The 16,430-nt window shown below is 37.8% G+C and overlaps 1 non-coding gene across 1 annotated transcript; it reads right to left on the bottom strand.

Moving 5' to 3' along the window:
- Positions 1-16,105: 16,105 nt before the first annotated feature.
- On the bottom strand, positions 16,106-16,212 carry LOC141662169 (small nucleolar RNA R71). Its single transcript, XR_012550296.1, has one exon. It is a non-coding gene; the product is annotated as a small nucleolar RNA R71 (small nucleolar RNA).
- Between the last annotated feature and the right edge of the window lie 218 nt (positions 16,213-16,430).

Genomic DNA, 16,430 nt, shown 5'->3' with positions numbered 1-16,430 from the left:
AACCCACATCAAACCCGAAAACCCTAAAAGTTTGGAAAACCCAATTCTCTCCACCTCCTTCCTCCTCCTTAACATCGTTTTCTTGGTGGATACCGGTGGAGTGCTTCACACTTGAGGAGCAACTGCTAAGGATCTCTGATCGTTGTCTCCGAATTATTTTAAAAGGTTAGATTCGATCCCTCGAATTTTTATTCATGATCTGTATGCTTGTATTTGGATTTTGTATGTGTAAAAGTGTTTTGCCATGACCCCGCTGCGTTAAAAATCCAACAGCAAAGGCCTCTTGGCTCTCAGATGTCGACTTAAAATTCTTCACCTTCTTCAGGGTTTTAAAAAAGGGCAGGCATTTATCTCTAGACTTGAAGATGAACCTCCCTAGGGCTGCAATTCTTCATGTCAACTTCTGGACGTCCTTGATGGAGCGTGGTGGCTCTATGTCCATGATGGCTTTAATATTGTCGAGGTTGGCCTCAATTCCTCTCTTCGAGACCATGTGACCCAAAAAATTTCCAGAACCAACACCAAAAGCACACTTCGCGGGGTATACATCATCTTGTGGTGCCTCAACACTTCGAATGCCTCTCTAAGGTGATTAACATGATTGGCCTTGGCTAGGATTTTGACTAACATGTCATCAATATAGACCTCCATGATCATCCCAATTAGATGGAATATCATATTTACCAACCTTTGGTAAGTAGCTCATGCATTCTTAAGTCCAAAAGCCATGACGAGATAACAAAAGACACCAAATTTAGTTATGAAAGATACCTTGCGGGTGTCATCCTTCTGCATTTTATTATGATTATAACCGCTGAAGCTGTCCATAAAACTAAGCATCGCGTGCCCAGCAGTGGCATCGATCAGGGTGTCAATCCTTGGTAGAGGGTAGCAGTCCTTAGGGCATGTATCGTTGAGGTCGGTGAAGTTGATGCACATTCTCCACTTTCCATTGGCTTTTTTGACTATCATAGGGTTAGCCAACCATTTGGGGAATTACACTTCCTCAATAAATCCAGCTTCGAAGAGCTTCTCAACCTCTTGCTTAATGGCTTCCAGCCTATCTGGTGCATAGGTTCTCTTTTTCTGCTACATGGCTTTTTGAGTTGGATCAACGCTTAGTTTATGAGTTATAAGGTTGGGGTCAATCCCAGGAATGTCGGTCATTGTCCAAGCAAGCTCATCATTGTTCGCTTATAGGAACTTTGTTAATTGATCCATTAGGGGTCTTCCCAAGGATGCTCCAATGTACGTGACCTTATCATGGTCTAGCGGGTCTAAGGAAATTGGGACCAAGTCTTCAGCTAGATTCCCTCGATGCTCATTATTCTCTCGGAGATCCATGTCTTCAATTGAGAGGACCTGCCCCCTGGTTTCATCGGGCCTAAGTGCTGCTACATCGCAACTTCGGGCTATTTTCAGATCTCCTTCCTCTTCTCCGACACCGTTTCTGGTTGGGAACTTGAGTACCATATGGTAGGTTGAGGGCACGACCTTAAACGTATGGATCCCTATTCTCCCCATGATTGTGTTGTAGGTAGAGGCTACCTTGATAACCTGGAAGTTTAGCATGTGTGTGGTCTCTCTGGGCTCTTCTCCAATAGTCATGGGGAGTCAAATTGCTCCCTCTACTTGACATTCCACTTGGTTAAGCTTGTAGATAGGTGCATCAGGGGAGGTCAGTTGGGAGTAAATGTACCCCATCCTTAGAAACACGTCATGGAATAAAATATCCACAGAAGCTCCGTTGTCAACCAGGACCCTTTCGACAGGACAATTCCCAATTATTGGGGTGTTAACTAGAGGATCATTTTAAGGGAATTTCAGACCGTCAAGGTCGGGGTCTCCGAACTCAAGTGTCATCTTAGCCTTGGCACGCTTGGGTGCATCTCCGACCATACTCATCACCTCCCTGACATAAGCCTTACGAGAGTTCTTCATTTCCCCCGTGGTCGTTGGCCGTCCGGAGATCATTTTGATCACTGGCCCTCCAAGCTACGGGTTTTGACCTCTGTTGTTACCCCCTTGGTCGTCATTTCTTTTGAGCCTCCTCCATTATCGCCTTTGACGAACCTTGCATATTTTCCTCGTCGAATTTGATATTCGATCTCGTACTTGACCTGTCTGCAATCGTTGGTGTCATGACCAACATTCTTACATAACCTACAGAATTGGTTCTTGTCTCTCTTCTCGGGGTCCCCCCCTTAGTGGGTTTGGCCTTCTGAAATTCTTATCTATCTCAATTTATATAACGCCCCAAATTCAGGGTCAGGAATTTGGGTCGTCACGTCATCCTTCAATAATGTATAACCTGTATTGATTCAATAATCTAACAGACCCCAATTTCACACATACACACAAAAGTTATAGCCTTACAAATGATGTACAGAGTGTAATCTTCTTTTATTACAGCTCAAATATACTGTACATGATCTCAATCAATTATTCGTAACCTCTACATGATGTTATAATAATTAATACTAACACCTTATACTTATCTGAATACTCTGGTCCACCTGAGACAAAGCTGAAAGGGATTTTCCCCATGGTTGCAAGTGACTAAGTCCCACATCGGCATACTAGTAATTTGTTGTGTTGTGACATTTAAAATAAAGCAAGAGTGAGCAACAATGCTCAGCCATAATAATAAACAGTATGAAAAGACTGTTAAAGATAGTATATTAATCCGTATAAGGATATATATTTATTTAAAGTAGTTCCTCGTGATACACACCTCTTTTCGATATAATGTTTTCGATTGACTTATTAGTCTACAATAGCCTTAATGGTAAAACCAACACCTAGGTTCGGGTTACAATATTGCATCTCAATTCCAATTGGAAGAATAGGGTATTCACCGGAGCCTCCGAGATACGATGATCAGTCGTATAACTATAAATATTTATTATTTCTTTACCTGTAGAAGGACGACTCCCATACATCCCGTTGTCACCCTTGCTTCGGGCAGATTATGTGTGGCCCATATATCCAGGCTTTTAACATACTTCACATGTTTACATGTGGCACACCAGTAGTCACTCCAGTATACAAAGTACTAGAGTCTACCCCTTTTTTTCCTTTGAAGAATCCTATCATATCCCAAGAACTCGAACATCATTGAAGTTCCCCAAGCGTTTTGTTTGTTGGTAGGCACATCTCATCTTATATATATATGTATGCACGTCCAAGAATTTTCGGAGTAAGTACTAAGATAATGTGAGTTGACCGCTGTCAACGGATAAATAAATAAGGGGGGGTTTCTTTTTACACTATAGTCAAAATATTTTAAAATACGTCGATATAAAATTTTTTAACGATCCGAAGTTATTAGAATAATTTTCTGAAATTCGGAAAATATTTTAAAATAGATTTTATGATTTTTAAATCATATTAAATTATTTAGTAAATAATAATAATTATTAAATAATTAAACCTCGAATAGTACTATTTTAAAAGAATATTAGGAATAATATTCCTCAACTAATTAATGTTTAAGAAATTAAATTAATTTATAATAATATTAAATAATTGATTTGAATATAAAATAATCGTCGGGGAAAACTTCTCCTATTTAAATGAATATCTGAAATAATATTCATTGCTCGAGTAATTAAATATACTTGAGGGAATACGATATTTGGAAATCGTATTAAATAAATTCGAGGTATTTAATATTTCGCAAGAGGACATCGAGTTCCTTGGAATATTTACTTTAATAATAAAATAGATACGGACTTTATTCATCCCAAACATCTCCGAAATACTTTCGGGTTGTTTAAATAATACATATCGACCGACTCTCAGTCTACAATATATACGCCACGCTACTCGCTAATATTAACATTTCTCAAATATAAACACCTCCGGAACACTTCCGGCTTTTTATAAACTTACACCGACCGATTCTCAGTCTAAATATATCATTTCAAATCCAGTATTTTTTACTATACGAAAATCATCATATCTTATGATTCAATATATAACAATTTGTAAAACAATGTTAAACATTCATCATGCATATATTGCAGTATTTAAAAGTAATCACTACACAACAGTTCTTCAAATGGTAGGGTCTGAAAACTTGCTTGGAGTCCAAGATACATTTTTGACTTCCATTCGTTCCGAGTTTTTTAATCAACAAATATCATAATATTAATCAGTATTACTAATCCCATCAACAACTTATTTTACTAATAAGTGTAATACTTTAAAATTTTCGATATCCGACCTACTCGAAATAACTGTCAATCCTTGGTCGCAATGGACGGTCAAAGTGGTCTTCTAGAGTTGACTTTACCGAATGTTACTATTACGCAACTCTCACTCAAACATTTTCAATAAATATAAAAATTAATATTTTAATACGAAACCACCTCCAGGAGCTTCTTTAGTGTCAATAATATTTATCATAAAAGTTTCATTATGAAAATATGAATTTAAATAGGTGAAAAATATTTTAAAAATTCGATCAAGTACGGCGATTTACTATTCATAACGCTTTCACTAAAATGTTCATTTCTCTCAAACCGTCAACTCAATAGACGCACCGTTTTCGTGTGCATGATTTAGAAAACATTTAGAACAATTTTTTTTAAAATGGTTTTCTGGGCAAAATGGAAAATTTCCCGAAGTGGCAGTTTATAAGAAGTAGGTATTCTTTGTGATCACTCCTAGCATGACCTCAACTCTGACATTTTTATAAAATTGGAAAATTAACAGTTTTAGCTGAACTTTTAAATAGGGATTTCTCACTGTATAAGTAATCTACTTACCAAGTTTCATAATTTTAAACAATGTTTAAGGGCCTCAATTATACCCTCAAAGTCAGCACTAGGTTGCAGTTTGGTTTTCTCGACTACATTCACTAAAATGAACTTTTCTCATAATCCGTAAATCGTCTCGGCACGATATTTATATGGTTAAAAACTAGAAAATAAGACCTTTACATACATATCAAGTGGTGTTTGAAAATATTAAAGTTACAGTTTATATGTATTTTTTGAAACAGTCCTAAATACAAATGGCCATTACGACGGCTATACGCGTAACGATTCTAGGTTTTAGCTACGTTAATTTTATTGACAACAACTCAAACACCAATTATTTCATATTTCTTGAAAGATCAGTCCCTAAAATATATTAAATCATCACCAACATCAATCCATAACAATCAACCATCCAAACCCAACTTTTTACAATCCACACTCAATGAATCAACATGTACTTAAACATAACTCAAACTCAATCTTATAACTCAAGTAAATAAAAGGGTGGATGATATTTATACCTTTATTGGAGCTTGTTAACACTTAATAAAGTTCTAAGATCCTTTATGAGACCTTGGTCTTGTTAGAAAATTAGGATTTTAGAGCTTAATTTAATTATGTTCTTGATATTAATCCTAAAATCTAATGATTGGAAATTGTTCAATGATATTTGAACTTAAATTTTCATGTATGGTTTTAAGAATTTTCTTAATGAAATCCATATGAATTGAGAGTTGAAAGTAGCTTGGAAAAGTTTGAAATTTTGAGAATGTTTGTCCCTCATTGAAATAAATAAAGGGGGTTGTGTGCTTTATATAGTATTACCCACATGAGTAGTATACAACTACTAAGGTGTGTGATGGTCCATTATGTTGTTGTGTGCTTCACGCGCACACACACATAAACACGCGAGCACGCCGCCGCCGCCCCGCCACGCCACGCACCGCACCACACCGGGTCGAAGGGCGATTTGGTCGAATGTCTCGGCGTCTCGCGTACGCGAGGCGACCTAGGCGAGGATTTGATTTATTTGAGAATTAATTTTAATTCGAATTTATTTATCGGTGACTGGATTATTATTATTATTATTATAATAAATTATTGGGCTGGGTTTGATACTGAATTGGGCTAAGTCACTTTGTTAGTGGGCTTAGTCTAAATACATTGAACCTGGACAAATACTCTGATCTGTAACTGATGAATTAAAATTAAATCTGATAATAATGTGGGTGTTAAGTGAAAAAACTGTTACAAATAATTTAAATTCAAAATCTGATCAGTTTTGATTTTTTAAATTAATGGTGCAGTTTAATTCAGACATTAAAGTGTGGAACAGTTTCATTTTTCCTCTCCTATAAATAGAGGCTAGAGTGAATGTATTTTCTACACCACACAACATTCTCTTCTCTTCTCCCTCTCTGCATTTTCTCTCCCAGAAACACAAGTTCGAAGTGCTGTAGGTTGGTTTTCCGGCGACTGAGGTGCTGGTCGAGGTGGAGGTTTTGTTGGTGCTGTTAACATAAACTCCGAGCTGTTTTATCCTGGTGGAGATATTGCACACATCCCAAACACAGCAGGTAGGGGGCAATATTCTCTTCAAGAGCAGCCAGGACTTCGAGCAAGGCCTGGTGACTCAGCTGTGATCATATTTTCTTGGCATTTTGTATCTGTGCCCCATTATTTTCAGTCATTGTTAAAAGCTATGGTTTCAGGTACATCTTCGTTCCTCTCTTCGTTATTTCAGTTACTGATTTTGTTTACATGCATGCTTTGTTTTGTTGACTGTGGTCTTGGCCTGAACTTGCTAAATTCTTTATACACTTGCCTCTATGTTGCAATATTTGTTAGTGAAATTTACAACATTCTTGAAGAGAATATTAGTTATTTAGAATTTAGCATAATGGTTAACGAAAGTGAGGTTATCGTTGGTGGTGGTAGCGGTTCTGGTGCAACTGCTGGGGCCATTGATTGGACCACCTATAGTTTCCCACAAGCTGTTGAACTAACCGGTTTACCGGAAAAATTCAACAGTGGCATTGGCTTTTCTCGCTGGAAGAAAAGGATGAGGTTGCGGAGACTATAAAGGGTCTGTGGCCGGTTGTGGAGTATGAGAAACCAATAGTGGATCAAGAGAAGGCTGACACAGTTAAGGCTTTTGCGAAGTGGGCTGAGAAGGATGGAGTGGCTAGGGCGGCCATTCTGGCGGCACTAACAAACACTTTGTTTGATGTCTATTCTTCTGATGTCTACTCTGCAAAACTCTTATGGGAGAAGCTGGACCAGACACATAATACTGACTCACAAGGTCTAGAAAAGTATTCCGTGACAAGGTTCTTCGAGTTCAAGCTGGTGGACAATAAGTCCATGACTGAGCAGGTGCATGAGTTCGAGATGATAGTGTATGCTTTGAAGGAGTCTGGAATGGACCTCCCGGAGAAGTTCAAGGTGATGATTGAAAAGCTCCCAAAGTCTTGGGAAGAGTTCTCTCTCTCCCTGAAAAGACAAAAAGGAGAGATCACCTGGACCAACCTTATGCTGGACATCTCGGTACAAGAACAACACAAGTCCAAACAGGGACATGTGATGCCAACTGAACACGGTACCTCGAAGGTAAACATAACAACTGTAGGACAGAAGAGGAAGGCTTTTGCTAAGAAAGCTAATAGAAATAAACCTAAGAGTGACAAGGACAAGGCCAAGAAACCCAAGGAAAACAAACCATATTGGTCTTGTGGGCAGGTTGGGCACTGGAGTAAGGACTGCCCTATGAAAAGCGAAGAAAACCGAGGTAGCGATAGCAAATGTTGTGCTTGGAACCGCAAGTGGGCCTATAGTGAACATGGTCGTTGGTGAGGCTACGGCTTCTGAAACCGACGTTGACCGGTATGTATCCTACAACCCTGTAATATTTTCTACCTATCTGTCAAATGAATGGTTGATAGATACTGGAGCTAATGTACATATTTGTGCTGATATTAGTTTATTTATATCTTATCAACAGAGTCATAGCCTGACTGTGAAGATGGGGAATGCTAGTGCTGCTCAAGTACATGGAGTTGGAAACGTGGATCTGAAGTTCCCTTCAGGACGTATTCTATCTCTGACGAGAGTGCATCATGTTCCCGACATGTGTAGAAATATAATAAGTGGAAGCTGTTTAGTTTCTAGTGGTTTTAAAATTTCGTTCAAATGTAATAAAGTACTTCTTATTCACACTGGTACATTCTTTGGAAAGGGTTACTTGTCAAATGGTTTATTTGTTATTAATGCGGATCCCGTTTTGGGAAATTTGAATAATAATGTTATTCCTTCTGTTAACTGTATTGAATCCTCGAATATATGGCATGCTAGACTAGGTCATTTAAACTTTGGTGCTCTTAAGAACATGATGAACTTAGAGTTGTTACCAAAACATACCATAGAAAAGAATTCTAAATGTCAAGTATGTGTGTCTGCTAAACAAATAAGGAAACCTTTTCATAACGTTGTTAGGGATTCAGACTTGTTAGATTTAGTACACACTGATATTTGTGAATTTGGTGGTGTGTTGACCTAGGACAAGTTTAGATACTTCATTACTTTTATAGATGATAGTAGTAGATACTGTTATGTTTATTTACTTAGACATAAGAATGAAGCACTTAGTAAATTCATTATATATAAAACTGAAGTAGAAAAACAAACTAGTAAGTTACTTAAAAGGTTGAGATCTGATAGAGATGGTGAGTATACGAGTAATGCTTTTAATGAATTTTGTGCAAACAATGGTATAGTTCATGAAGTTACTCCACCATACACACCTGAGTCTAATGGGGTTGCTGAGCGAAAGAACAGAACATTTAAAGATATGATTAATAGTATTCTTATTAACTCTGGGTTGCCTAAATACATGTGGGTGGAGGCTCTAAATACAGCTTGCCATATTTTGAATAGAGTCCCTCTGAAACACATGGATAAAACACCATTGGAGTTATGGAAAGGAAGGATGACTAGTCTTAAGTATCTTCGTGTGTGGGGGTGCCTTGCTAAGATGCTTGTTCCTGAACACAAGAGAAAGAAACTAGGTCCAAAGACTGTTGACTGTATCTTTCTGGGCTATCTTGAAACCAGTACATCTATGAGATTTTTAGTGTTAAAATCTGACATAGATGGTATAGTGGTAAACACGATAGTTGAATTTTGAGATGCGACATTCTTTGAGGATGTCTACCCTATGAAGACTGGAATACCTGAAACGACTTCTGAGGAAGATCCTACTCACACATCAAGTTCTATTCCTGATCATGTGGAAAATATGACAAATATGGGGGCGGAACCTAGTAGTAGCTCTATTCCTAAGGAACTAGAGGAACCAAGGAGAAGTAAGCGTGCAAAGGTAGTCAGGATTTTGGAGGTGATTTCATCACTTACAATATCGAGGACGAACCTTTAACTTTCCAACAAGCTATGGATTCTTCTGAGTCAAGGCACTGGAAGGGCGCTATGAAGAGTGAAATTGACTCTATTGTTTCTAATAGAACATGGGAGTTGGTTGATCTCCCTCCTGGGTGTTCTACTATTGGGTGCAAATGGGTATTTAAAAGGAAGTTGAACCCTGACGGCTCAATAGACAAGTACAAAGCTAGACTGGTAGCTAAGGGTTTTAAGCAAAAGGAAGGAATTGATTACTTTGATACATACTCTCCGGTTACAAGAATGGTAACAATCCGAATGCTTATAGCATTGGCTTCAGTCCATGGTCTTATCATCCATCAGATGGATGTAAAGACGGCTTTTCTTCATGGTGAACTTGAAGAAGAGATTTATATGGATTAGCCTAAGGGATTTGCTGCATCAGGAAATGAAAGGAAAGTATGTAAGTTGATCAAGTCCATCTATGGCTTGAAACAAGCTCCCGGAGATTGGCATAAAAAGTTTGATGAAACTGTATTACCTTTCAGCTATAAGATTAATGAAAGTGATAAGTGTGTCTACACTAAAGTTAAGGTAATGAGTGTGTTATTTTGTGCCTATATGTGGATGATATTTTACTGTTTGGAACCAATATTGAGATTATTAACGAGACTAAAGAATTCTTGAAAAGGCATTTTGAAATGAAGGATATGGGTGAGGCAAGTGTGATTCTTGGAATCAAACTGATTCAGTCCACTGAAGGAATAACCTTGACTCAATCTCATTATATAGAGAAATCTATACTTGAGAAATATGGTTATTCACAGTGTAGAATCGCTAGTACACCCTATGATTCGAAAGTTACCTTTGTCAAGAATACTTCAGGAGTGCCTGTGTCTCAGTTAAGGTATTCTCAGATTATTGGGAGCTTGCAGTATCTTGCTAACTGTACTAGACCAGATATTTCATATTCTGTGTCTAAATTGGCTAGATATACAAGCTGTCCAAACAGAACTCATTGGGATGCTCTTGATAGAGTACTTAGATATCTAAAAGGCACAATGTACCTTAGTTTACACTACAGGAGATTTCCTAGTGTGCTTGAAGGGTACAGTGATGCAAGTTGGATAGCTAAAAAGTCTTGTTCCAATGGAGTGACTGGATACGTGTTCACCTTGGCTGGTGGAGCAATATCCTGGAAGTCAAGCAGACAGACTATAGTTACTCGGTCTACTTTTGAGGATGGGTTGTGTGCACTTGATGCCACAGGGACAGAGGCTGAATGGTTACACGTACTTATGTCTGCAATACCTGTAGTAAGCAGACCGCTTCCTGCTATTGCTATTCATTGTGATAGTCGAACAACTATCGACAAGATTAGCAGTAAAAAGCATAATGCTAAAACTAAGAGACACATCCAAGTTAGACAAAGTCTATAAGGGGTTTAGTGACTGATAGGATCATAGCTATAGAGTTCATAGGAACTCAGAATAATATAACTGATCCTCTTACTAAAGGACTGGAACCTGCAGTGGTCCTTAAGTCAAGGTTGGGGATGGGACTGTCAACCCATCATAATTCATCAACAGTGGGAACCCAATACACATGAGAGGAGATCCCTCGAAGTGTATTCAATGGGTAATAACAAGCTATAAGGATGAATTGGTAGTACCTTTGCTACATAGATGATACCATAGTATCTGAGTCTATCCCCTGTAAACCTAGAAGGTACTGACACTGCTAGAAAAGCAAGAGTGTTAAAACTCTGAATGGGGTCAAGTCATTTGACGAGATAGAGGCAGTATATCTCTGGAGATGCCCAGCTAAGCGAATGTAATTGTGTGGTCGCAATTAGAGGAAAGGGTTATTCCTTGAAACATTCGATGAACAGGATTGAGACATGACCATTAATGTCTCAAAGCCGTAGATTGGCACCATAGCCTTTGACTTGTCGTCGTCTATGGAATATGATTATACTAAACGGATTAAGATTCAAGGTGAAACATTCCATCTGAATCCGATAGCCATTGAAGTAGAGGAATTAGGAGGGTTCAAACCGGGAAGGGTACCGACTCTGAAAAACAAGTCATGATGGAAAAATTAATCGCATTTCTGTATGGATTTGTGGGGGATTGTTAGAAAATTAGGATTTTAGAGCTTAATTTAATTATGTTCTTGATATTAATCCTAAAATCTAATGATTGGAAATTGTTCAATGATATTTGAACTTAAATTTTCATGTATGGTTTTAAGAAATTTCTTAATGAAATCCATATGAATTGAGAGTTGAAAGTAGCTTCGAAAAGCTTGAAATTTTGAGAATGTTTGTCCCACATTGATATAAATAAAGGGGGTTGTGTGCTTTATATGGTATTACCCACATGAGTAGTATACAACTACTAAAGTGTGTGATGGTCCATTGTGTTGTTGTGTGCTTCACGCGCACACACACACACATGCGCGCGCCGCCGCCGCCCCGCCACGCCACGCACCGCACCGCACCGGACCGGACCGGGTCGGGTCGAAGAGCGATTTGGGCGAATGTCTCGGCATCTCGCGTACGCGAGGCGACCTGGGCGAGGATTATATTTATTTGAGAATTAATTTTAATTCGAATTTATTTATCTGTGACTGGATTATTATTATTATTATTATAATAAATTGTTGGGCTGGGTTTGATACTGAATTGGGCTAAGTCACTTTATTAGTGGGCTTAGTCTAAATACATCAAACCTGGACAAATAATCTGATCTGTAACTGATGAATTAAAATTAAATCTGCTAATCATGTGGGTGTTAAGTGAAAAAACTGTTACAAATAATTTAAATTCAAAATCTGATCAGTTTTGATTTTTTAAATTAATGGTGCAGTTTAATTCAGACATTAAAGTGTGGAACAGTTTCATTTTTCCTCTCCTATAAATAGAGGCTAGAGTGAATGTATTTTCTACACCACACAACATTCTCTTCTCCCTCTCTGCATTTTCTCTCCCAAAAACATAAGTTCGAAGTGCTGTAGGTTGGTTTTCCGGCGACTGAGGTGCTGGTCGAGGTGGAGGTTTTGTTGCTGCTATTAACATAAACTCTGAGCTGTTTTATCCTGGTGGAGATATTGCACGCATCCCAAACGCAGCAGGTAGGGGGCAATAATCTCTTCAAGAGCAGCCAGGACTTCGAGCAAGGCCTGGTGACTCAGCTGTGATCATATTTTCTTGGCATTTTGTATCTGTGCCCCATTATTTTTAGTCACTGTTGAAAGCTATGGTTTCAGGTACATCTTCGTTCCTCTCTTCATTATTTCAGTTACTGATTTTGTTTACATGCATGCTTTGTTTTGTTGACTGTGGTCTTGGCCTGAACTTGCTAAATTCTTTATACACTTGTCTCTGTGTAGCAATATTTGTTAGTGAAATTTACAACAGGTCTAGCTTTAGGAGCCTTAAACTTCCATGAAAATCAAGAAAATAAGTTAGTAATTTTCGGGGTTACTATTTACCCTCAACTTCAAATATTTTTCATAAATTAAAAATTTAATTAATGAACTTTACATTTTGTACTAGCCTTATCTATGAAATGGAGGAGCTATGGTTAAAATTTGGTGATTTATGAATGAGTAGAGCATGGGATTTGAATTTTTCTTTCCTTAGTATTCTTGAAAATCAGCATTGTGTTCCTGAGAGAGGGAGAGAGAAAATTTTGTTGCTTTCTTGCTTTTTTATTGGATAAGTGTTGGTTGATTTGGTGTATATAATATAGATATGCATATCGTTGATCAAATCTAGTAGTATGGTCATTTGTCAAAGCCTATAACCTTAGCCAAGTACTACTACCCTGCTCATTTACTATTCATTACAACTAGTTACTATGCTTCTTGGATGTTCACTATTTAATCACCAATCCTTGATTGCATTTCATCCTAATTAGTTTGCATGGCTTGCATGGGAAGTTGCATTGGCTTGTTATGTTTATTTATTTATTCGTTTACGTGTTCGCTCGGTCGCTTATTCGTTATTGTGACTAATCCACGTAAGCGATTCGCGGGGTAATCCTTTCTTATAATTCCTTTTATGCTTTGTAATCTTGTACTTGGTTTTAATTTGTAGAATTCTAGATTCGTGATTGTAACGTGATTCTCGTATTCCTTCATAGTTCATAAGATAAGGTCGTTTTGCAATATTAGTTTTCTTCGAAAACTAACAACTTTTACATACACTCATTTAATATGTATAACCACAATATGAACTCGAAAACTTAATTTTCATATTCTAATATAGTATGGGCTAAATAGTTTTTCCTCGATTGTCAAGATTACTATTCATTCACCGTTTTAAAAAGTCCTAAATCTTTTACAATCTTCATCAGTATTTGGCTTCTCGGTGCGTTTAGCCTTGCATACTCAGTAAACCTTCGTGGTTGATTCTTTTTGGAAGGAGAATCAGAGTTCCTGCCATTCCGGGGATATTTGTCCATGACATCGTACTTTTGGTCCATCTTCCGCTTCTTTTTGCCAGTGGGATCATTGTTTACCACTGTTTTCCACATGCTTTCCTCTACCTTGATGTATTTTCCGGCCCTATCTTGGAGTTGTAACATGCTTTTAGGGGGCGCTTAGCTAGTAACATCTTAAAGAATTCATCTTTAGTCCCTTGCTGCAATGCTATCATAGCTACTTTGTCGTCAAGATCTGGTACATTCAAGGCTTCCTTTTAGAAATGATTCAGATAATCGCTTAGGGACTCCTTTGCTCCTTGTATAATGCCCATGAGGGAGGCTGAACTTTTCTCGTGTACTCTGACACTAATAAATTATTTGATGAAAGCTTGGCTCAAATCCCTGAAGATCTAATCCATTTTGGGTGTAGATGTTGAGTGACATTTATGTCACTTCATAACACTCCGTAAAGCTTTGAATTGGTGTTTTGTACTCAAGTTGTTGGTATTTTTAACGTGTTTTGTAGTGTTTTTGCATTTCAGGCATTTAACATGAATTCAGGTGAATTGGCATTGTTTTGATGCTAATATGGTGTTAGGATGGTGTCTAGAATAAAAGCTCGTGAAAAGGCCAACTCAATCCAACAAGAAAAGAAGAATTCAGAAATTTTTCTAGAAAGTCAGCAGGCCCGCGCTGTAGTAGCGCGCGGCCGCGCCAGGAGTACAGAGATGCAGCGCGCCCGCGATGGTGAAGCGTGCGGCCGCGCCAGGTCGAATTCAAAGAATCCTATTTCTACTCCGATTTTGATCAAGAAGACTTCTAATCTACATGGGCTGCTATATAAACATAACTTAAGGTCGTTTTTTTATAACAAGACGTACTAGAGCTTAAGGATAAGGTGTAAAAAAACCGTAGAGCACAATTCAACCAAGGCGAAGAGGATCTAGTTTATTCTTGTGATTCTTTATTTTAAGTTACTTTGGATGCTAGTTTTCTTTATTGTGAACCTATACTCTAGTTTCATACTTGGTTTATTATTTATTCAGTATAAAGACTATGTTTATTATACCATGCTTTCATCGGAACCCACGTTGATGATGAGTTCGATTATGGGCTAATCGTTATCGTGGGGTTCTAACGGATTTATTTATGGATTTCTTTAGTAAATTTGTTTCGATGCCTTAGTGTGTGGTGATTGTATGATATCCAAGTATTGGTTGTGCTTATTCTTCTTATAAGCGTCGCAAACTTATAAGATAGCGTGTTAATCTTTAATGAAGCGAAAGTGAATTTAAGGGTTTAGAACTTTCCATGCTAGGATAGGTTCATGTATCTGATATGCATGATTCGTAGGTAATTTTAACTATCTTACTTGCCCTATGTAATCATGATAGATAACTTGTGCATTAAACCGTTATGTTATCAAATTCTATAGACATATATGGTCTCAATATAATTGGTGTATATTCAGCTTCTATCTCTTTTTTGGATGTCTGGTAGTATGGTATTCGTACAACGAAAGTTGGCGTTTATCAGTTTCGTGTTATCTGATTAGTGTCATCACCATTACATGCTAAGGTTAAGAATGAAAAGGCTATTGAATGAAGTATTTAATAAAGGTGGAATCCCATATTTATGTCATATAGTATTCAACTCTCTTTATTCTCTTAGTTAATGTTCTTTAGTATAATCTCTTAGTTAATCTTAGTTATAAATAACCTCAATTTGTTATTCGTCTTAGCATTGGATAATAACCATAAAGTTAACCTAAACCAGTCCCTGTGGGAATGAACTAGAATTAATTTTATATATTACTTGCGATCACGTATACTTGCGTGAATATTAGCGCGTGTTCTAGCCCTAACAAGTTTTTGGCTCCGCTGCCGGGGACTTCGGTGTTAATTTTTAGTTTATGTGTTTGTCATCATTGGTCGTTAAAGTTCAGTGACTCGGACATTGTTACTTACTAAATTCCTTGTCGTGTTTCAGGCACTCTAGCGAGCGTGTATGCATACGCGTTCTCGATCTCGTAAGAGAACACTAGATCAAGCTGAGGAAGAATTTTTAGTCGAGGAGAAAGTTGAAGAAGAGATCTTAGTTGAGAAGGAAGAAGAGGTTCTTATTGCAATGGGAGAACCAGAAGAGAATATGAAGGCTTTGATGGATTACTCTCAACCGAAGATTAATGATCTTTAGTCCAGCATTATTCGACCAACCATCTCAGCTAATACCTTTGAGAACAAGTCGAGCACGATTCAGATGATATAGAACTCAGTTCAGTTTGGGGGTTCTCCGAAAGAAGACCCCAACATGCACATCAGAGATTTCATCGAGATCTGCGACACTTTCAAGTTCAATGAAGTTTCTGAAGATGCTATTAAGTTGAGGCGTTTCCCATTCTCTCTGCGGGATAAAGCGAAGTGTTGGTTACATTCTCTACCACCAGGGTCTATCACCAAATGGGAGGATCTTGCTCAAAAATTCTTAACTAAATTCTTTCATATGTCGAAGACTGCTACAATAAAAAACGCACTTACTCAATTTGCTCAGCAATCTGGAGAATCTTTATGTGAGGCTTGGGATCATTACAAAGAGATGCTTAGAAAGTGTCCTCACCATGGCATGCCTGACTGGATGATCATTAACTGTTTTTATAATGGTTTGGGTGCTACTTCTAGACCCATGCTTGATACAGCATCATGTGGAGTCTTGTGGGCTAAAAGCTATGATGAAGCTTATAAAATTGATTGAACTGATTGATGCTAATGAATACCAGAATCCTACTCAGAGACTATCTCAGGGCAAGGTAGCAGGGATTCTGGAGTTAGATATAGCTACTGTT

Source organism: Apium graveolens, chromosome 5, assembly GCF_009905375.1.
Source record: "Apium graveolens cultivar Ventura chromosome 5, ASM990537v1, whole genome shotgun sequence".
Lineage (NCBI taxonomy): Eukaryota > Viridiplantae > Streptophyta > Magnoliopsida > Apiales > Apiaceae > Apium > Apium graveolens.
The sequence above is the reverse complement of the archived record's forward strand: the minus strand, read 5'-3'. Positions and strand labels throughout refer to the sequence as shown.